Below are 23,458 nucleotides of genomic sequence, written 5' to 3'. Positions count from 1 at the left end.
TCCCTGGCAACCAATCAGAGTTTAGCTTTTATTTCCTAGCCTATCTCGGAAACTTGGACTCCAGTTGCTATGGGCAACAAGACTGAGTTCTGTTATATCTATGCCGCTAAAAGGATCAGTCCTAACTAATCGTAATCTGTTTCTTCGGTTTCCCTGTGAGCTTGTTTACCAAGGTGCGACCTCGTGGCGAATGCCAGCCGCGTCAGTAGCAGCATATATTCACCTCTGTGGCCATGTTTTGTCGTTTATAGCCGCCATTCCCGTAGTCAGTCTGTGACTACTCATGGGTCAGTTGTGTCCAGTTCTATTACGATTTGACCATGGTTGTTTGTTTTCTAAGGCTTAACGCCTTTATGAAAAAAATATCCCCCCCCACCCCTTACAAGAGTAAAGTGGTGGATAATGTGACACTGCGGTGTGCGACCAGGATGAGGGATGGGAAGTGATAAATAAATAAATCACGCAGCGCGTTCGGGAGAGCCGGGATCTAATTGCTTCTCTGTTTGGACGCGGCCGCTCCTGACATCTCATCTAGCGATGTCTTCAATGAGGTAATCACCACCTGTCAATCTCGTGGGCCGCCGCTGCCCCCTCTGACAAAAAGCGCGTCCCACCTTCCCCACGGCACTGTCGCTCCCTTTCTCCAGATGTTCCCCATGTAACTATGGCAGGCGGCTTGTAATGGGGGCAGAGTAAATATGCAGATCAGGTGCGACGAGGGGCTGCGTAATTGGTCATTAGACTTTCTCCTGACTAAAATGGAATTTTTTAAATTTTTTCCCTAAAATATAATAAAAGAATGAAAAATATACACAAAGGTGATGTCATGGCATTAGGCCAGCTGCCCATCCGCCATCTTGAAAATGCAACAGTTTTTTTTCCCCTAATTTTTTTTTAACCCATGATTCACGCTGACAACCCAGTTACTGTTGCCAGGCTGTTGACATGTCAGGAAATGATAGATTTTCTAGATTTCCGTTGTCCTCTGTTTTCCCGCCTTAAAGGGGAACAACACCGAGGCTTGGCACCTCCGAAGAGGATCTGAAATGACTGATAACAGAGAGCAATAGATTGTATCCACCCGAGTGGCGAATGGCGGAAAACTAGACTTTACATGTAGCCATTCCCCTCCCCCAAATGAAGACTGATTGTCATCAAATTAGGCCTCTCTGAATTGTCCATGGCCAGCTGAGCACGCTGGGAGTTATAGTTCTACAGCTATCCCTTCCAGGTTACTCCCTGTGTAGCCAGAGAGATGAGGCCGTACGCCACAACAAGCCGTGGAGCCCCTTGGGTCGTTCTGAATTCCTCTCAATAACCCTCCATTAGACAGGACGCCTCAGAAGAAGAGGTCCTGAAGGGGCTACCGACTTTACAGAGCAACGTGCCCCCTCCCTCCATGGTCTTCACAGTCATTAAAAATGAAGCAGGCATGCGACACGGCGGCATGATTGACACCCACCCCCGACGCCATTTTCTACATAATACATTTTGGAGGGGGGGGGGGGTTTGTACAAAAATACGCAGAATACGCATTATTTCTAGCACCGCCACCTGCATTAATATTTCAGGAGACGCGACAGACGCCAAATCTAAAAATTGCCTAATAATTGTGGGAGCATTGCGAATCCATCACCTGCACGCAGGCAGCTAGTAAATTCACCGGAAATCCGAATTACAGACAGAGCTGCGCACCTCCCGTGATATTGGACGTTCTCTGTGAATTCACAGGCCAGAGTCCTATACCTAAGGGGGGCCATTTATCAAGGCTGGTGCTAAGGAAACGTAGTTAGCCATAGCAACCAATCCGATTCCACCTTTTATCTTCCAGAGCTCCTTTAGCAGATGAAAGGATCCATCTGATTGGTTGCTGTGGGCAACTGCTCCAGTTCTGTGAGAAAGCAAGGGGATGAGGGGGGGAAGCAACTAGAGATGAGCGAATTTCCACTTATGAAATTTGTTCACGCTTCGTTTTCTGGTAAAAGGTGAATTGCATTATGGATTCCGTTACCACGGACCATAACGCAATTCTAAGACGGAATGCCTTTAGAGCAGGGATGCCCAACCCGCGGCCCTCCAGCTGTTGCAAAACTATAATTCCCAGCATGTCTGGGCAGCCTACAGCTACTAGGGCATTCTGGGAGTTGTAGTTTTGAAGCAGCTGGAGGGCCGCAGGTTGAGCATCCCTGCTTTAGAGGCATTCCGTTATTCATTCTGTCATAATAGAAGTCTATGGGCTGCAAAACATTGTGTTCTCTCCTGCATAACGGAAACGGGACGAATCCGTTTTGCAGCCCATAGATTTCTATTATGACGGAATGCCTCTAAAGGCATTCTGTTATGCATTTCGTCATAGAATTGCTTTATGGTCCGTGGTAACAGAATCCATAACTCAATTCAGCTTATACCAGGAAAGGAAGCGTGAACGAATTTCAAAATATGAAATTCGCTCATCTCTAGAAGCAACCATAAAGCCATCCTGTCCTGAGAGGCCAAACCCAGCAGTTTAATGGGGGCCAATTTGGATCTTTGCTATGAGCCCCCCTGTTCTATGTATGGGTTGTGGAAAGGTTTGCAGCTGACATGGGGCTTCTGGCTGCATCGACTCCCCTCACAAAAAATTACTATCTCTACTAATGAGAACGACATCATTTTAAGGGGCTTTCCAAGATTTTTTAACTGATGACCCTTCCAGGTCATAAGTATCTGATCAGTGGGGGTTCGACACCTGAAACCCCCACTGATCAGGCTGCACGGCCTTCTCACAGCTTTTCCTAGGCCAAGTTCATGGGTCCAGGGCCTAGGAGTAGCACAGCCCCATAGAAGTGAATGGGCTGAGCGCAGTACCAAGTACAGCCACTATACATTGTACGGCGCTGTGCTTGGTGAGCAGAGAGAAGGCCGCTGTACTACTGCCTTCTCAAACAGCTGATCAGCGGGGGTTTCGGGTGTGGGACCCACACGATTATATGCTGATGACCTATGCTGAGTCATTGGTTATGTCAGAAAACCCCTTTAAAGGGAATCTGTGATCTACTTTTATTATATTTAGCCAAAGCCAAGCCCTCCTCCTCCAAGAGCCTAAGCCCTCCTCTTCTCTTGTTCCCAATACCTTCCCCTTGCACCTTTCAGTCCACCCTCTCCTCTGCGACATCACCATTTTCATTTAACTCCGCCCCCAGGTCAGCATCTTCCTCAATGAAATCTCATGCAAGTGCAGAAGAAGAAAATTCCTGCACTTGTACAGTGACTTCCCTGCACTGGGCATCTGGCTGTAGGTACAGCGCATGCACCGATCCGTTGAGATGGAGTTTAAAGAAAATAGTGATGTTGCAAAGGAGGGAGTGGACTGGAATTCGCAAGTGGAGATACTAGGAACAAGTGAAGAGGCGGACTTGGGCACTTGAGAGAGGTGGGCTTAGGCTCTTGGAGGAGGCAGGCTTGTGTTCTTGGAGAACGCAGGCTTGGGCTCTTATAGGAGGCAGGCTTAGGCTCTTGTTGTTGGTGGGTTTGAGCTCTTGGAGGAGGCAGTCTTCTGCTCTTAGGAGGAGGCGGTCTTGGGCTCTTGGATTTGGCAGGTTTGGATTCTTTGGGAAGGCAGACTTGGGCTCTTGGAGGAGATGGGTTTGGGCTCTTGGAAGAGATGGGTTTGGGCTCTTGGAGAAGGCGCCTTGGGTTCTTGCAGGAGGCGGGCTTGGGCTCTGGAAGAAGGCACACTTGGGCTCTTGGAGGAGGCGGGCTTGGGCTCTTGGAGGAGGCGGGCTTGGGCTCTTGGAGGAGGCGGGCTTGGGCTCTTGGAGGAGGCGGGCTTGGGCTCTTGGGGGAGGCGGGCTTGGGCTCTTGGAGGAGGCAGCCTTGGACTCTTGGAGTAGGTAGGCTTTGGCTCTTAGGAGGAGGCGGACTTGGGCTCTTGGGGGAGACAGGTGTGGGCTCTTAGAGGAGACTGGTTTGGGCTCTTGGAGGAGACAGGTTTGGGCTCTTGGAGGAGGCAGAATTGGGCTTTTGGAGGAGGCAGAATTGGGCTCTTGAAGTAAGTGGGCTCAGGTTCTTGGAGGAGGTGAGCTTAGGCTTTTGGAGGAAGCAGGCTTGGGCTCTTGGAGGAGGTGGCTTCGGCTCTTGAAGGAAGTGGGCTCAGGTTCTTGGAGGAGGTGAGCTTAGGCTTTTGGAGGAAGAAGGCATGGGCTCTTGGAGGAGGCAGTTTGCGCTACTTGAACTGTTGTTGATGCCCCACTGGGCACTTTGAGGCTCATTAGCATACTGAATACGTCCGGGAAGATAGATAACCCTGATAAAGGTGTAATTTTAATGATGGTATTGCATCAGCATTGGTTAAATACAGTGGAAGGAGGTGACAGAATCCCTTTAAAGAATGTAATAAAAAAACTGACTGTAGGGCAAAAAGCAAAAAAAAATTACTTTTTTCCTTTTATTAGACGGTGCAGCATGACAGAACAGAACAACGGAAATCAATTGCAGGTTTTTTAATAAAAAAAAAGTAATATATTTTTTAACTATACAGTAAAATAGTTTTTTTGCAATACAAATTTGTGAAAAATTAAAGATCATGAAGGAATAAGGCAAAGACAACCTACAGAACCTACCTATGGGCCACCACTGTATATGAGAGGGTGAGTGGGGTCAGGGGTTAAATTGTCCAAAGCGAGTGCCAGTTCGCATTCTAGTCACGTCCCGGGTCAATCACCTATTCGTTGTGCGGAACGGTACTTGAATGGGGAGGGGAGGGGGTCCCCAGCTGTCCCTTTCTTTAGAGGTGACAGGGTCTGTTACTTTTTGGCAGGCGGCCAGTGCATCCCCTTAACGTCATTAGGCGGTGTGTGACATGGTTTTAAAAAATCAGTCTGGAGGTCACGCGAAATCAATCGCAAGGTCGGTGGCGTGCACCCTTAAAGGGACGGCAACACTTATTATGTTTCTAAGGCTTTATTACAGCAGCCTTGCCTTGTGTCCCCGTAGAATAAGTAAAAAAAAAAAATATTTGAAAATTTTGGAAAAGTTTTTGGGAGTAAACATAAGGCCATGATATGTAGGCGTAAGGCATATGTAGGCACATGCCTACATTCATATAGGCATGGCGGTATTTTTTATTTTTTGCAATTTTTGTCACTGGAAGTGAAGGAAAAATCCGAAATTTCAAGAAAAACGAATATGGCTCTAGTCCCTGAAGACCAGTGCTATAGTAGGAGCGTCTATCTGGTATATACAGGGGTATATGTGACTATATTTAAATATGTCCATATTTTTACCCTGTCCCCAGCCGGCCAACAGCTCGCGTGGCGGTCACAATTTTCCTGAGGTGACGTTGCCGTGGTTACCTCATGTCCTTAACACGTAGTGATCTTTACTTCCTGGCTGGTGTTTGCACACCTCCTGTAAGATGGATTAGAGCGTGTTTACTGGAAGGGAACAAGAGCGCGCTGATTCGCTGCACAGATGCGAGGCGATAAAGTTACAGGCGCGATGTTCTGCACGCCTGATAGGAAATGCTCTGCACAGATACGTGTTCCCAGCTCGCCCCCGACAACCTGTTTACAGCTCTGGCTGCCCTTAGTCCCTGCAGGTAAAACAGAGACAACACGGATATTGATCAGCTAGGTAGGAAGACGTAACCTGAAGGAGGCTGTTTTTTTTTCTTTTTTTTTTTACGTATGAGGGTATACTATACGTCCAGGATCCACCATATTGGACAAGATCCATTACCAAGACAGATTTAAAGGGCATTCAAAAAAATGTTGACAGATTTTTGTTAGAGAATGGGGGGGATTTATCATTATTACTAGCGTAAAGGAAAACTAGCTCAGTTGCCCATAGCAACTGTGGGGACTCGCTCTGGTAGACAGGTTTAGCGGACGCAGTATAGAGGCAACAACAAGTTCTTTGGATCAAACAGTTCAGTGTTTTATTCACACTTTAGACAAGTGACAAAACAAACAGTCATATTCAAACAAAAAGTCACCTTGCGGTGTTTGTGGTAATTCACACCATGCGGCAATTCCGCCTCAAAGAGTCCTTGCTGATAGCAGCACCAACCTGTTTTTAAGCCAAACAGGTAGCAAACCTTCATCCAGACACAAGGCTCCCAGATCCCAACACAGAGACCTGGCTTGTGAGCCCAGCTGCCTATTTAAGGACAGCCAGGTGCTGCCAAAACCCGGACCGGCATTTAAAATCCGGTCCGGTATTTGATCTCACCTGGCTGTAAATCAGCCCAGCAGCACATGCTGGGAGGAAAATACCTCTAAAGGGAGTCCACTACAGGCTGCACTTTGGGTAGGTGACTTTCCCAGTCGGTACTGTGGATGACAATATCGTCCAGGTAAGCAGAAGCTTACCGACGATGTGGACGAAGCACGATGTCCATGAGCCATTGAAAGGTGGCGGGCGCCATGCAGACCAAAGGGTAAGACCTTATATTGATACAGCCCCTCAGATGTGATGAAGGCAGTTTTCTCTTTGGCATCCTCCGTTAAGGGCACCTGCCAGTACCCTTTCGTGAGATCCAAAACAGAAAAATACCGGGCTTGTCCTAACCTCTCGATGAGCTCATCCACCCGGGGCATGGGATACGCATTGAATTTTGAAGCCTCGTTACGTTTTCGAAAGTCGTTACAAAACCACAACGTCCCGTCCGGCTTGGTTATCAATACTATAAGACTGGCCCACTCACTTTTTGACTCCTCAATGACATCTAGCTGCAACATTAGCTGCACCTCCTCCGATATGGCTTGTCGCCGAGCCTCGGGCACCCGGTATGGTTTTAGCTCAGTGACAATGTCATACTGAATTATGGAAGTGCGTCCAAGGAGGTCCGAGAACACATCCGTGTTCCGACTAACGAACTCCCTGGCCTCCCGAGTCTGTTTAGAGGAGAGGCTGTCAGCAATTTTTACTGTGGCAGCCACCTCTCATGCATCAGACAGAGGGGCCCGTACCTCTTCTCCTAGAAAACCCGCCCGCGAGCTGCCTTCTGTACAGGTTTCCCTATCTTTCCACGGTTTGAGTAAATTTACATGGTAAACCTGCTTCGGCTTTCGCCGCCCTTGCTGGTGTACCTTGTAGTTTACATCTACAATTTTCTTGAATACCTCGTAGGGCCCCTGCCACCTAGCCAGGAACTTACTGTCCACGGTCGGCACCAGAACCAAAACCTGATTACCCGGGTTAAAGATTCGGACCTGAGCCTGCCGATTATAGACCCAACTCCTGGGCTCGCTGAGCTGCCTCCATATGCTCCCTAACAAGAGTCAACACTGTCTCTATCCGATCTTGCATCTGGGTAACGTACTTAATGACACTTTTATGTGGAGTGGGTTGTTGTTCTCACGCCTCTTTGGCCACGTCCAAGAGACTGCGAGGGTATCTGCCATATAGCAGTTTGATGGGCGAGAACCCAGTAGAGACCTGGGGTACCTCTGGCACTGCGAACATGAGATAGGGCAGAAGGAGGTCCTAGTCCTTCCTATCTTTAGACACTACCTTTTTCAACATATTTTTTAATGTTTGGTTAAACCATTCTACCAGACCGTCCGTTTGCGGATGGTAAACGGACGTCTGTAGTTGTTTTATGTGCAGCAACTTACAGAGTTCCCTCATCACCTTGGACATAAAAGGGGTCCCTTGGTCGGTCAGAACCTCTTTAGGTAGTCCTACTCAGTAAAACATTAATTCCTTAGATATGAGTTCGGCCGAGGTATGTCGCAGTGGCACTGCCTCCGGGTAACGAGTGGCGTAGTCTAGATTGACTAAGATGTGTTGATGCCCGCTGGCGGACTTCGGTATTGGGCCTATGAGGTCCATAGCTATTTGGTCAAACGGTACTTCGATAATCGGGAGAGGTACTAGGGGACTACGGAAATATTGCTGGGGGCTAGTTATCTGGCAGGTTGGGCAAGACTTACAAAACTCTTCCACTTCTTTAAATATGCTGGGCCAGTAAAACCGCTGTAGAATACGATCCTGAGTTTTCTGCAGCCCCAGGTGACCCCCAAGAACGTGTTAGTAGACTAGATCTAACACAAGCTTGCGATAAGCCTTGGGGACCACCAACTGTTCAATAGGCTCACCCCGTAGTTGGTTTACCCGGGGTACCTGTTGCACACAGCTTCCTGGCATACAAGGAGTGTAGCCATAGTTAGTATCCATGGGTTCGCCCCGATGGGGACAGTCGGCCCTTATGTGGCCTCTAGATCTGTAGGGAGTATATCCCGGGCAGGTTTTGCTGGCACAAGTCGCCGGGTCTGGGGTGGAGATTTCCAGGGTTTGACTGCCCCCCTCCAAAAGAACCCCCCTGTAGAGTCGTGGTAGCCTCACAGCACTCCACCATGTCGACCATCTCAAGGGAATTACCAGGAGACACCTGGCCGATCCAGTGCTAGAGAGGGTTCGGCAAAGCCCTCCAGAATACATCATCCAACAGATGGTCCAGCATAGCAGTGGCACGTCAGGCTGCAGCCATTTTTGCAACCGGTGTAACAAATCATAATGCTGAGGTCTCACGGGTTCAGCCGGGTTAAACTCTCATTGATGCACCCGCTGGGCCCGGACCAACACATTCACCCCCCAGTCTTGCCAGAATCTCACCCTTTTCTGTTGTGTAATCGGCCGCTTGATCATCTGGTAAGTCGAAAAGCACCTGCTGGGGTCCGGATGCCAGAAATGGAGCGACAACCTCATCCCACTGATCTTGGGGTAGTCTCTCCCTCACGGCCACCTTTTTGAACACCGCCGGATAGGTCTCGACGTCGTCTGAGGGGGGTCATCTTAGGGATCGCCGTACCTACCGCTTTTCGGGCATAGTGGACGCTCTGGGATGCTCCTGCCGCTTGTAAAGCCATCACATGTTGCAATAGCAGCTGGTTGGTTTCCTGCTGCTGCTTATTAGCCTCCTGCTGTTGCAAGTTAGTCTCCACGAGGGCTTTCACGATAGCTTCCATTTTGTCGAGAGACATGGGTTGTAATCTCACTGGTTTGATGAAAGACATACAACCGTGCCCGGAAAAACAAAAATATTTCGACCTTCACGCCAGCCTCACTGCGCTTGTCCGCATCCTCCACCAATTGTGGGGGCTCGCTCTGGTAGACAGGATTAGCGGACGCAGTACAAGAACAACAAGTTCTTTGGATCCAACAGTTCAGTGTTTTATTCACACTTTAGGCAAGTGACAAAACAAGCAGTCATATTCAAACAAAAAGTCACCTTGTGGTGTAGGTGCTAATTCACACCATGCACCAATTCACTCCTTGCTCATAGCAGCACCAACCTGTTTTTACGCCAAACAGGTAGCAAACCTTCATCCAGACACAAGGCTCCCAGATCCCAACACAGAGACCTGGCTTCTGAGCCCAGCTGCTTATTTAAGGACAGCCAGGTGCTGCCAAAACCCAGACCAGCATTTAAAATCTGGTCCGGTATTTGACCTCGCCTGGTTGTAAATCAGCCCAGCAACACATGCTGGGAGGAAAATACTTGTTTTCCCAGAACAAACCTCTCACTGTGTCACACAACCAATCTAATTGATCCTTTAATCTGTAAATTGAAAGGTCCAATCTGGTTGCAACGGGTAACAAGGCCAGTTTTCTCTTATGCCAATTTTGATCAGTCTCCAATCTGTCTAAAAATTAAGTGCAACAAATTAAGAAATGTTTTTATTTTTTATTCATTTTTGTAAGTTTTTACTTTTTTTTATTCTTTTCTATTTTGATGATTTTTGTGTTTGTTAATATATATATTATCTAAAAAGGTGAAGCCTTTCCTGACGGAAAAATATGAAAAAATAAATAAAAAAATCACGAAATCCAAATGGAATCTGTCAGCAAGTGTTAGAACTTTCCATACCGCCCAGCCACCCTCGTGGTATTGTCCCGTGAAGTTGACCTCTATTAGGCCCCATACACACGACATGGCAAACGGCGAATCCGCAAAACACAGACATGAGCTGCGTGCACCCTGCACTTTCTCGTTCCGCACGTCCTGCACTGTTGTAGAAATGCCTAATCTTCAATACGGACATGTTAAAAATTTTATGGGTGGGCCGTGGAACGGACATACGGATGCGGAGATCCCAATGAACGGGCCCACATCCGATCCACAAAAAATGCTAATTGGACTAAAAATACAGTCCTATGCCTGGGGCCTTAGGCAGACATGCCTGCAGTCCCGAGTTTGGCGGGACTATCCAGCAAACTGTCCGAAAAGGGCGGAGTTTATGCAAATTATACAAAAAGAGCACATTTTGGGGATTTTCCTAACAAGTGCAGGTTAAATGTCCAGATTTGGGGAATTTAAACACTGGTATGTATACTGAGGAGGGGGGTTTAGGCATTGTGACGTTTTATGGACGTTCCCCATGGATTAGGACAGCGCTTAAAATGTCCTGCAAATGGGGATTGAAATCTGCCCAGTTACATAATTAGACCCATTTGCCATTTAGAGGTATGGCGGTGTAGGGTGACAACCACCTGGGTGGAAGTGGCGGCAGAGGCTTTATACTTGCTGGGGGTTGTAGTACTTGAACTGTCGGGCTTTGCTGTGTATTCTGATGAAAATATAAACCTCGATCTGGTCTGAAAGTCACAGGAAAGAATTTGCTGTGTTTTCATGGCACGGGAGAAGTTGTTGGAGCAAGCACTTTTTGCGGTGGCCTCCGCCCAAACACAGCTGCCGGGTTGTCCCGTGTCCTCTGAGCTGGATTAATGGGGGGACCATGTTGTCCGCAGGTAGAAGATGATGATGTCGGGGTTTGCGGTTATAGATTTTTACAAGGTGCAGATTTTTAATTTATTACCCTATTACCCTGCTGTTTTTTTTTTTTTTATATGGGTGGCTCATGGTCAGTACCTTGGGGGGGTCACATCGGGACCACAAGACGAGGCCTATAGCAAAATTAAAGACTACCCCTCCTTCCCCTTCCATGACATAAGCCCCACCCTCAATCCTGGCAATGGAGGGACTAACGCATTTGGTTCCCTTATGTCTTATAGGACTTAACCCCGCCATTATTTGCTAATGTTACAGTGTGGCAGGAAGCCCTCTAGATGTCTACTACAGTCTAGGACGGGGTCAGTCTTCTCTATGGGACCTCTATACTGTACGTGCCATATACATCTTATTTTATCTGTAAGCTCTAAGCCTGATTTCTATAGAAATACAAAATAATTACAAAAAAAAAGTTTTAAAGGGGAACTCCACCCAAATACCATATGTGGAATCTCCTGTGATTTCCTCCCTGCTGGCTGTAATTTCAGTAATGTTGAGGTCATATTATAAATTCCGAGGGGTTGTGGAGATTACTGAATTTTCAGCTTTGGGTGGAGTTGTCCTTTAAGGCACGCATTTTAATAAAACAGTCATTTATTATGAATGACACCCGCTCTTCAATTTAGAAAACCTCTAAAGGCTGAGGGGACAGTCACAGCTTGTATTGGTTGTCAGTTCCCTTCCCCCACACCAGGAGCGGACCGGGAACTTAAAGTAGCCCTGGAAAAATACCACCCCAGCAGAACCAAATAACAGAGTGCAGCACAAAATACCGCCCCAGCAGAACCAAATAACACAGTGCAGCACAAAATACCACCCCAGCAGAACCAAATAACACAGGGCAGCACAAAATACCACCCCAGCAGAACCAAATAACACAGCACAGCACAAAATACCACCCCAGCAGAACCAAATAACACAGGGCAGCACAAAATACCACCCCAGCAGAACCAAATAACACAGCACAGCACAAAATACCACCCCAGCAGAACCAAATAACACAGGGCAGCACAAAATACCGCCCCAGCAGAACCAAATAACACAGTGCAGCACAAAATACCACCCCAGCAGAACCAAATAACACAGGGCAGCACAAAATACCACCCCAGCAGAACCAAATAACACAGCACAGCACAAAATACCACCCCAGCAGAACCAAATAACACAGGGCAGCACAAAATACCACCCCAGCAGAACCAAATAACACAGGGCAGCACAAAATACCACCCCAGCAGAACCAAATAACACAGGGCAGCACAAAATACCGCCCCAGCAGAACCAAATAACACAGGGCAGCACAAAATACCGCCCCAGCAGAACCAAATAACACAGGGCAGCACAAAATACCACCCCAGCAGAACCAAATACCACATTGAAGCACAAAATACTGCCCCAGCAAAACCAAATAACACAGTGCAGCACAAAATACTGCCCCAACAGAACCAGATACCACAGGGCAGCACAAAATACCACCCCAGCAGAACCAAATAACACAGGGCAGCACAAAATACCGCCCCAGCAGAACCAAATAACACAGGGCAGCACAAAATACCGCCCCAGCAGAACCAAATAACACAGTGCAGCACAAAATACCACCCCAGCAGAACCAAATAACACAGTGCAGCACAAAATACCGCCCCAGCAGAACCAAATAACACAGGGCAGCACAAAATACCACCCCAGCAGAACCAAATAACACAGGGCAGCACAAAATACCACCCTAACAGAACCAAATAACACAGGGCAGCACAAAATACCGCCCCAGCAGAACCAAATAACACAGGGCAGCACAGAATACCACCCTAGCAGAACCAAATAACACAGGGCAGCACAAAATACCACCCCAGCAGAACCAAATACCACATTGAAGCACAAAATACTGCCCCAGCAAAAACCAAATAACACAGTGCAGCACAAAATACTGCCCCAACAGAACCAGATAACACGGCACAGCACAAAATACCACCCCAACAGAACCAAATAACACAGTGCAGCACAAAATACCACCCCAGCAGAACCAAATAACACAGTGCAGCACAAAATACCGCCCCAGCAGAACCAAATAACACAGGGCAGCACAAAATACCACCCCAGCAGAACCAAATAACACAGGGCAGCACAAAATACCACCCCAACAGAACCAAATAACACAGGGCAGCACAAAATACCGCCCCAGCAGAACCAAATAACACAGGGCAGCACAGAATACCACCCTAGCAGAACCAAATAACACAGGGCAGCACAAAATACCACCCCGGCAGAACCTAATACCACATTGAAGCACAAAATACCTCCCCAACAGAACCAGATAACACGGCACAGCACAAAATACCACCCCAGCAGAACCAAAAACCACATTTCAGTACAAAATACCAGCCCAGCAGAACCAGATACCACAGGGCAGCACAAAATACCGCCCCAGCAGAACCAAAAAAACAAATTTCAGCAGAACCAAATTTTCCAGACAGCAATGCAGTTGAATTCAGGGGGGCACCTGCAGCCACGGTCCCGGTGCATAAGTACCCCCCTTCCCCTCCCGGGGCATAAGCCGACAGGGAAATTTCACTGTAGGGTCTATGGCCAGTCCACCCTTGCCCTACACAACAGAAAGCCTGAATAGGACGGCCACCGCATTTTTTCACGTATAAGTGTCACATTAGGGACATGATATCATAGTCATGGCACTTCTGCAAGGGGGGTTAAAAAAGTGACAACCCTCACATAGAACGGTTGTCAGGCTTGAAGTAGTCTGAGATGCAGCAAAGCCTCATTCTTGATCCCAAATATTCTGGGGGTGGAAATACTCTTTGTAAAGGGTAGCGAGATTTGGATCCAGGACAGAGTGGTTATGCAACAGTGCCCATGTAATTGGTGTGGGCTGGTAGGCACGACAAGCTGTTCTGCGCGTTCCTGGCGACGTGCCGCAGATTATGCCATGCCCGTGTTCACGTACCCCCCCCCCCCCTCCTCCATTCCCAGGTGCCCGTCTCTTCATATTGCTCCCTGATTCTGTAGCTCAGGATGAGCGCCGATCCTCCCCAGTAATACAATCAGCAGCTGCGGCGGAGACGCTATGATGTGTCTATTCATCCTTTTATGATGGATTCTAATCTAATTCCATAGCAACAACACCAATCCTGCCTGTCCCTCCGTCTAAAGGGAGCGGGGGCCATCATCGCCGCTGCCGCTGCCAAACTCATTCCGATGCTGCCACGTTGTGGCTTTCGGCATTTCATTTTAACAAACATGGTGGGAGAGAGGGGGGGGGGTACATCTGGAATCTGTGCTATAATACATATAGTGCAAAGAGGTATCTTCTAGGGAAAGTGAGCCATCTCGCCAGCGCCACCTTGTGGAACTGACTCCCTGTGAGTCAGAGTCCGACTTTCTAACAAGCCTTGGGACATGACAAGGGAGAATAGCCAAGTCAGATATCCATCTGCAAACTGCTAATTCGGGGTGTTTGCCCCTCGTCAGTATGGAGTAGGATTCTGGCAGGCTGAGTGTAATGCCTTGGAAGCAGCTTAGGAAGGATGTTGGCTTATACCATAGAGGGTTAATTCTTATTAAAGGGGCCGGTACCTTAAAGGGGTTGCCCCATGGAAAATATTCTGCATTAATTAATTTCAAACCAGCACCCGGATCCGAATACTTCTGTAATTGCACTGAATTCAATAAAATGTACCTGTATAGCGCCACCTGCTGTTTGCACTTTTCCTTACTTCTCTGTCCACCTCGCTGAGGTGGTCGCACATGCTCAGTTTCCTCCTTAAACTGCCACCAGCCAAGTCTGATAGAAGCTGTGACGGTTACAAGGAGAGAAGGACACGCCGCCTGAGCTTGAGATAAATCTGGCAGAGCAATGAATGAGGAGATCTCTGGATCCATGTGAGGCACAGGGCTGGTTCTAGCTCTGTTAGACGGAGGCTGCCATGTACTGTATGATGTCTCGTTATCATGTTTTACATTAATCGTGGCACAACCCCTTTAGTCCGCCAGTAGAAACATTAGACTAGGGATGGCCAACCTGCGGCTCTCCAGCTGTTGCAAAACCACAACTCCCACCATGCCCTGCTGTAGGCCGATAGCTGTAGGCTGTGTGAGCATGCTGGGAGTTGTAGTTTTGCAACAGCTGGAGAGCCTTAGGTTCAGAGGCGGCTCTAGACTTTGTGAGGCCTTAGGCGAAACTCGAACATGAGGCCCCCACGAACACAAGATATGCCAGCGATAATAAAGATCAACTACAAACAAAAACACTTGGTATAGTATCCTTAGTCCCCCCCCCATGCCATATAACAAAAAATATGTTAAAAGAAATCAAAGTTAAAGCAGTGCCGGATGCAGTAAATTCCGGCAGGCTGTTCTCAGCTGGAACAGCCGCCCGCCAGAATCACTAACGCATATGTGAAGGCAGCCTAATACAGCGCCACATACCTCTTACATCCAGGGACGTCTCCTTTGATGTAGATGTTCTCTTTCTTCATCTTCTCCATTCAGACCAGACCGCCATGATGATTTCTTTCAGCCATCTCTCATCTCTGACAGACGTCTTAGTTTCCTACTTTTCCTCCCACCTTCTCAACATCCCATCATGCACCCCCAATACTTAGACGCTTTCCCCCCGAAACTATACTGTAGAAACAGATAAACCCCCTGAGAATACTAGTTACACACAGATAGCGCCCCCTTCAATAACTATTGGAACACAATGCCCTAAAAAATAACTGCACCCAGCAAATAGTGCCCCTGACACTAATAGTGTAACCATAATGTCCCCCAAAAATAACTGTGCTAGGGTGACCCCACAGTAATAGTGCTCCCCAAAATCCCACCAATAGTAATAATTCTGTGCCAGAGTGCCCCCAACAGTAATTGTGTCCCAGAAGTAATAATGCTCCTATAGTCCCCCAGTTGTAATAAAGCCCCCTTATAATGTGCGCCAGTACAAAAAATAAAATGCCCTGTTGTGTGGCAGTAAAAAAAAAACCTCTCTTAGTACCCCCAGTAGAGCCAATGTCCCCAGAGTGCCCTCATGTGATCAAATAACCCGTACTGTGTGCCACTACAAAAAACACTTAGTGCCCCCGGTTGAGCTAAGGTGCCCATAGTGCCCCTATAATTTGTTGCAGTATAAAATACTCCTATATATTGCCCCCAGAAGAGACCCCCATAGTGCTCCTCCCCGTCCTATATAGTGCCCCCAGAAGATGCCCCCCCAAGGGTTCCTCCCCCGTCCCCATAGTGCCCTTCATAATGTGCCAGTATAAAATGCCCCTATAGACTGCCCCACAATGATGCCCCCATAATGCTTCTCTCCCCCCTTCTCCATAGTGGCAAAATGGGTGCCCCCATAGTGCCCCCCAATAATGTGCTAGTAAGAAGTACCCCATATAATGAGCCAGTAAGTGTCTCCATAGTGCCCCCCAATAATGTGCTAGTAAGAAGTACCCCATATAATGTGCCAGTAAGTGTCACCATAGTGCCTCCAATAATGTGCCAGTAATAAGGGCCCCCATAGATGCCCCCCCTAATCATGTGCCAGTAACAAGTGCCTTTTCCTCCCCAAATCATGTGCCAGTAACAAGTGCCTCTTCCTCCCCAATCATGTGCCTGTAACAAGTGCCTCACCGCCCCCCCCCCCCCCCTCTCTATACTTACCTCCTTATGGCAGCGATGTGATGCAGGCCTCTTCCGGCCTGTGTCCCGCGCTGTACGGCTCAGGCAGCGCGATGACGTCATCTCGCCGCCTGAACCGGCCTCTGATAGGTTGCGGGCCTTGTGCGGACAGCCTATCAGAGGAACAGGGAAGGGAGACGCCTCTCCCTCCCCTCCTCCGCCGCAACACAGTCATCTGTATCGCCGTCCTGAGGACGGCGATACAGATGACTATGGAGATGAGCGCTTCCACAATGGAAGCGCTCATCTCCCTGCGCCCTGCCACCGCCGCCACTGCTGCCTGCCGCACCCCCCTCGCAACGCCACTGGCGAGGCCCCCACCAGCACAAGACCTTAGGCGGTGGCCTAATGGAAGAGCCGCCTCTGCTCAGGTTGGCCATCCCTGCATTAGACGAACAAGGTCCACCCCATGATCAATTTTGTTTTCGTGAATCCAAATAGATCCAGAATTGTTGGCTGATTAATATCTTAGTATATATTATATAGACACAGAGTTAAAGTTGTTGTTCTGAAAAAAATAAAAATAAATAGCATAGCTGCTTTCATCCTAAAACAGCGCCACACATGTCCACAGGTTGTGTGTGGGATTGCAGCTTAGCCACATTCACTTCAATGAAGCTGAGCTGTAATACCAGACACAGCCCATGTCTTCTAATGTTATACAACCCTCATAAAGTATACATGTCTGACTGCAGTCTCCCATTGCTAGAACAGGGCATCCCGCAGTGACAACAGCAGAATAGTGAGTGCAGCTCTGGAGTATAATGCAGGATGTAACTCAGGATCAGTACAGGATAAGTAATGTAATGTATGTACACAGTGACTCCACCAGCAGAATAGTGCGTGCAGCTCTGGAGTATAATGCAGGATGTAACTCAGGATCAGTACAGGATAAGTAATGTAATGTATGTACACAGTGACTGCACCAGCAGAATAGTGAGTGCAGCTCTGGAGTATAATACAGGATGTAACTCAGGATCAGTACAGGATAAGTAATGTATGTACACAGTGACTGCACCAGCAGAATAGTGAGTGCAGCTCTGGAGTATAATACAGGATGTAACTCAGGATCAGTACAGGATAAGTAATGTATGTACACAGTGACTGCACCAGCAGAATAGTGAGTGCAGCTCTGGAGTATAATACAGGATGTAACTCAGGATCAGTACAGGATAAGTAATGTAATGTATGTACACAGTGACTCCACCAGCAGAATAGTGAGTGCAGCTCTGGAGTATAATACAGGATGTAACTCAGGATCAGTACAGGATAAGTAATGTAATGTATGTACACAGTATTGCACGATATTCAAATTTATCGAGTTTCACCTGTATATGTAAGGCTACTTTCACATTAGTGGTTTTTTTGCGGATCCGTCATGGATCTGCAAAAACGCTTCCGTTACAATAATACAACCGCATGCATCCATCATGAACGGATCCGGTTGTATTATGTCTTCTATAGCCATGACGGATCCGACATGAACACCATTTAAAGTGAATTGGGAACAGATCCGTTTTCTATTGTGTCAGAGAAAATGGATCCATCCCCATTGACTTACATTGTGTGTAAGGACGGATCCGTCTTGCTCCGCACCGCATCGTGGACAGAAAAACGCTGCTTGCAGCGTTATTCTGCCCGCGATGGGAGCGCAACCAAACGGAACGGGATGCATTTTGGTGCGTTCGGTTTCGTTCAGTTCGGTTTTGTCCCCATTCATTGTCAAACTGAAGCGTTTTCTTCCGATATTAAGATCCTATGACGGATCTCAATAGCGGAATTGGAAACGCTAATGTGAAAGTAGCCTAACCTATACAATGATGCTTAAACCTGTCTCTACAGCCTTAGTTCACCTTTACCTCTGTGTGTGGGAGGTGGAAATTGACAAGGATCCTTAATAGTCTTTAAAGCTGTTTCTGGCTTCTCAGGCAAATTTTTGTAGCATTAAATAAAAATAAAAGAAAGCAAACCTATGTGGGTCGGTCACAGAGGACAAATGCACCCTATCTAGCCTGAACCTGGCATCACCTTCTGTCTTTCATCTACTTCCTGCTAATCTACCAGGAATGCGTATCTCTGCAGGTTCAGACTACACAGGGTTTGTTTGTTGTCTGTTACCATGGAGACACCTACTTCTGCTGAAACGGTTAAGGCTACTTTCACACTAGCGTTCGGGCGGATCCGTTCTGAACGGATCCGCCCATAATAATGCAGACGGAGGCTCCGTTCAGAACGGATCCGTCTGCATTATATTAGCTAAAAAAAGCTAAGTGTGAAAATAGCCTGGGACGGATCCGTCCAGACTTTCAATGTAAAGTCAATGGGGGACGGATCCGCTTGAAGATTGAGCCACATTGTGGCATCTTCAAACGGATCCGTCCCCATTGACTTACATTGTAAGTCTGGACGGATCCGCACGCCTCCGCACGGCCAGGCGGACACCCGAACGCTGCAAGCAGCGTTCAGCTGTCCGCCTGTCCGTGCGGAGGCGAGCGGAGCGGAGGCTGAACGCCGCCAGACTGATGCAGTCTGAGCGGATCCGCCTCCATTCAGACTGCATCAGGGCTGGACGGCTGCGTTCGGGTCCGCTCGTGAGCTCCTTCAAACGGAGCTCACGAACGGAAACCCGAACGCTAGTGTGAAAGCAGCCTAAGATAGTTTTTGCTTCCCTTTAGATGCCCCTGACCAATAAAAGCAACGTTAGCCAAGCTGAACATATCCCTTAAGGCCTCATGCACACGAACGTTGTTGTGTTCCGTTCCGCAAAATGGGGTTCCATTGTTCCCTGATCCGTTTCCGTTTTTGTTTGCGTGAGTCTTCCTTTATTTTTGGAGGACCACCAGACATGAAGGAAAGTAAAAAAAAAGTCTAAGACAGGTTTGCCATGCAAATGATAGGAAAAAAATGGACGCGCGGACGCGGATGACAATCTTGTGTGCCTCCGTGTTTTTTAGCGGTCCCATTGACTTGAACAGTTTTCCGCGAAAATAATAGGACAGGTTATATTTTTTGGACGACGGACTGGAACCACAGATCACGGACGCGGATGGCAAACAGTGCAATAGCCGAGTTTTCAACGGACCCATTAAAAATCAATGGGTCCGCAGAAAATCACGAAAACGGCGCAACGGACACGGAATAAAACAACGGTCGTGTGCATGAGGCCTAAGGACCAACATTGCGCAGGGTCAATTTCAATCTTTCTGGTGGACTGTGCCTTTAAATATGATATCGAGCTGATAAGTCAGCCGTTCCTCTTCATATAATTTACTGCTTCTGTAAAATCCTATATAACCTGACCGGCCCGCTTTGTGTCTGCGTGACGGGGGGAGCGGTGGGGGGGCTGTCGCCTTCCTGCATATTTCTGCCGCTGCACGAAGGTTGCAAAACATAATATTTTAGCTGCTGCAGTAAAACTGGTGAATTGCGTATTCCTGGCACGGGGGGGATTTCTGCTCAGATTTATTTTTAAAGCTTGGCCGGGGTGAAAAATATCTCTAATTCTCAGTTTCATTGGCTGCAACGATCAGTGGCAAAATTACTCAGCCATGCGGTGGGAATGAACATCCAGACGGGAGGAGGATGGGTCTGTATTCAGATAATGGAGATCTGGCCAGGGAATTTGTACAATACGACGTCTGTGGATTAGGCTGAAGAATACAGAGCGAGCAGCACGCAGGCAGCGAGGAGGCCGCAGCCTCTGCGGGATCTCCGAGGGGGCACACATCCCTCCTTTGTCACTAAGATATTCATCTGCGTGCCGCTGTGTGGCGGGATCAAAATGGAGGTCGCGTTTCTTCAGGCTGTGTCACTATGTACCCCCCCCCCCCCCCCTCCGCCGCCTTCGGTGGATTTGGGGGGGGGGGGTTTCATTGTGTTCCGCTGCCTCCGCTTGTCACAGAAGGAGAACATTTCACACAACGGCAGCTCGTTGCCTTGTGTTCCGGGGCCGCCGTTCCTCGCTGCGAGGTGAATGAGATAGGCGTCGTTTTCCTGTCATGTGGCCGTCAACCGTGCACAAAGGCCTGTGCGTTTCCTGCGCCAAAAAAAAAAAGGTATCTAGGCGTACAGATCTAGATTTACGGTCACGAAAATCAGTCCCATTGAAGGGGCAGGATTTTTCTGCTTCCCGTCCATCGCCTCCTGAGTGGCTGATAACAGTGAACAATAGATCACGTTCAGCCGCTGCGGCAGAAAGCGTGTCTCCGTGTACCCTCAGAAATTGCCATGCACTTTGCGTTAGTTCCGCACCTTTTTCTTGCAGTCAGTGAATAGCAATATTCTTGAAAAAAAAAAAAAAAAAAAAGCCTCCGTTCACATCACGTCAAAAATACTGGAACCTCTTGACGAGTCCCATTAAAGTCAAGAAGGTTCATCGGGATTTGACAATACCTGTTATAAACAGAAATCAGGATGCTATGTGATCAGAAGTCTGCTTGCTGTCAGTGAATGGGAACAAACAAAAGCTAAATGGGTATTTGTCAGCAGATAAGGGTCCATTCACACGTCCGCAAATGGGTCCGCATCCGTTCCGCAATATCGGGAACGGGTGCGGACCCATTCGTTCTCAATGGGGCAGGAATGGATGCGGAGAACACACTATGTGCTCTCCGCATCCGCATTTCCGGAGCGCTGCCCCGAACTTCTGGGCCGATGCTCCGCGAAAAAATAGAACATGTCCTATTCTTGTTCGCAATTGACAAGAATAGGCAGTTCTATGGGGGGTGCCGGCCGGGTGTATTGCGGATCCGAAATTTGTGGATCCGCAATACACCATGGACGTGTGAATGGACCCTAAGGCGTCTTGCACACTTGTTCTGTATTTTGCAGTCCATTTTTCCGTTTTTTTTTTTTTCGTTTCAGTAGTGCTTCCGTTCCGTTTTGCCGTTCCGTTTTTCCATATGGTTTACGTTTGCGTTCGCAAACGGAAGCATACAATAATGTATAAACATAAAAAAATTGAGCTGGGCATAAAATTTTCAATAGATGGTTCCGTAAAAACGGAACGGAAGACATACGGATGCATTTCATATGCATTCGTTTTGTTTTTTTTTGCGGAACCATTGACTTGAATGGAGCCATGGAACGTGATTTGCGGGCAATAATAGGACATGTTCTATCTTTGAACGGAACAAAAATACGGAAATGGAATGCATATGGAGTACCTTCCGTTGTTTTGCGGAATTGAATGGTTCCACATACGGACCGCAAACAGAACACAAAAAACTGAACAGAAACGGAAAAATAAACGTTTGTGTGCAAGAGACTTTATACCTTTGCCAAGAGTGTGGCAGTTGCAGAGAGCAGAGCCTCTAGGTGTAACGGCCACGCCCCGTTGCTCCTGGAGGCTAATTTGCATAGATTAAAACTTCATTTTTCTCAGTAATGCGGGCACATATGATCATGGGACCAACACGGATGCCTTCAGCTGCCCAGTGCACATGTAACAGGTCAACCAGTGTCCTAGGTATAAAACTGCTGACAGATGCCCTTTAAAATCTGGAGCAATCTAACTTTTCTTTCAGATGAGGTTTTGCATTATACAGGCTGAATTGCAGGTTGATACATTTTGCCCGCACTGATACATTGTTACTATCAGGGCAGGAGAAAGATCTGTTTACAGCACAGAAGATTGTCTGGACTGGATACATCGTGGCAAATTCTGTGTTTGTGAACAAGAATGTTGGCATTCGCTGACAGTAAGCAGAGATCTTGTGAAATGTTCTGCGTCTTGGGCAGTAATCAGGGGACTGTTACACCTACTATTTTAGATGTTGGAGGATACAGTAGTAGTCACATGACACTCCGGATGGTGCCACCATCTGGATACCCTGGCTATCTGCGCGGTCACATGACTTGTAGGGATCGGCTCCCTTTCTGCTCAGGATCCAGCCGGGAGGCAGCGGATGAATAATTTATTTTGTACGGGCGCTGAGCGACCTGCACTATTTATAACCGTCCTGTGACCTGGAACACGGAAGAAGCTTGTGTGGATCGTTTACAGATAATTTCGGAATATATTCAGCTGTCTCAGGAGGGATGGGTCCGCATCCCGGCCACCAGGGTAACATCATATGCTATAATCATGCTGGGCCCCTCCAAGGATCCTTCATCAGCCACAAAAGGCCCCCATTATGGTACATACACCCTGTTTATACCTCAAACTCCATGTTAAGTGCTCTATTCCCCCATAGAACAGCCTGAAGGGGACAAATGCCCATGAGTTCCTGAACCTGAGCTTGGGCCCTCTCCATGGGCCCCATATAAGATACCAAGGGCTCCTTCTGTGATGCATGCTCCTTTCTACATGGCAAACCTAATGAGGAGTGCTGTAATCCCCCATGGAACAACCTGAAGGGTACAAATGCCCATTAGTCCCAGGACCGGTGCTTGGGTCTTCCCTTTCCATGGGCCCCATATTAAGATACAAGAGCTCCTAATATGATACTCGGTCCTTTCTACGCGTCAAACCTTATGATAAGTGCTCTAACCCCCCATAGAACGGCCTCAAGGGGACAGATGCTTATAAGTATCAGTACCTGAACTCGGGCCCTCTCTCTTCATGGGTCATATAAAAGATACCAAGGGCTCCTTTTATGATACATTGACCTTTTTATTGGCCAAACCTTCTGATGAGTGCTGTAATCCTCATAGAACAGCCTGAAGGGGACAAATGACCATGCGTCCCAGGACCTGAGCTTGGACCCTCTCTCTCCATGGTCTACATATGAGATACAAGGGCTCCTTCTGTAATACATAGTCCTACTACAAGTCAAACCTTATGATAAGTGCTCTAATCTACCATAGGCCTCAAGGAGACAAATGCCCATAAGTACCAGAACCTGAACTTGGGCCGTCTCTCCATGAGCCCCATGTAAGATACAGGGGGTTCTCCTATGAATCATGGTCCTTTCTACAGGTCAAACCTTCTGATTAGTTCTCTAATCCCCAAAGAACAGCCTGAAGGGGACAAATGCCCTTCAGTCTCAGGACCTGAGCTTGTGCCCT

General features: G+C 47.8%; 1 protein-coding gene across 3 annotated transcripts in view; it reads left to right on the top strand.

Moving 5' to 3' along the window:
- The window catches only part of RAI1 (retinoic acid induced 1), a 112,491-nt gene that overhangs the window by 64,583 nt on the left and 24,450 nt on the right, over positions 1 to 23,458 (top strand). Inside the window, exon 1 of one of the 3 annotated variants that reach the window (XM_044303338.1) lies at positions 5,499 to 5,578. The exons of the other annotated variants lie outside the window; for them this stretch is intronic. The gene's annotated coding sequence lies outside the window, so the exon portion shown is untranslated. Of the gene's footprint in view, positions 1 to 5,498; positions 5,579 to 23,458 lie in introns of those variants that run through there. 3 annotated transcript variants of the gene reach the window in all.

This window comes from Bufo gargarizans, chromosome 8, assembly GCF_014858855.1.
Source record: "Bufo gargarizans isolate SCDJY-AF-19 chromosome 8, ASM1485885v1, whole genome shotgun sequence".
Lineage (NCBI taxonomy): Eukaryota > Metazoa > Chordata > Amphibia > Anura > Bufonidae > Bufo > Bufo gargarizans.
This window is presented reverse-complemented; position numbering and strand designations above follow the sequence as displayed.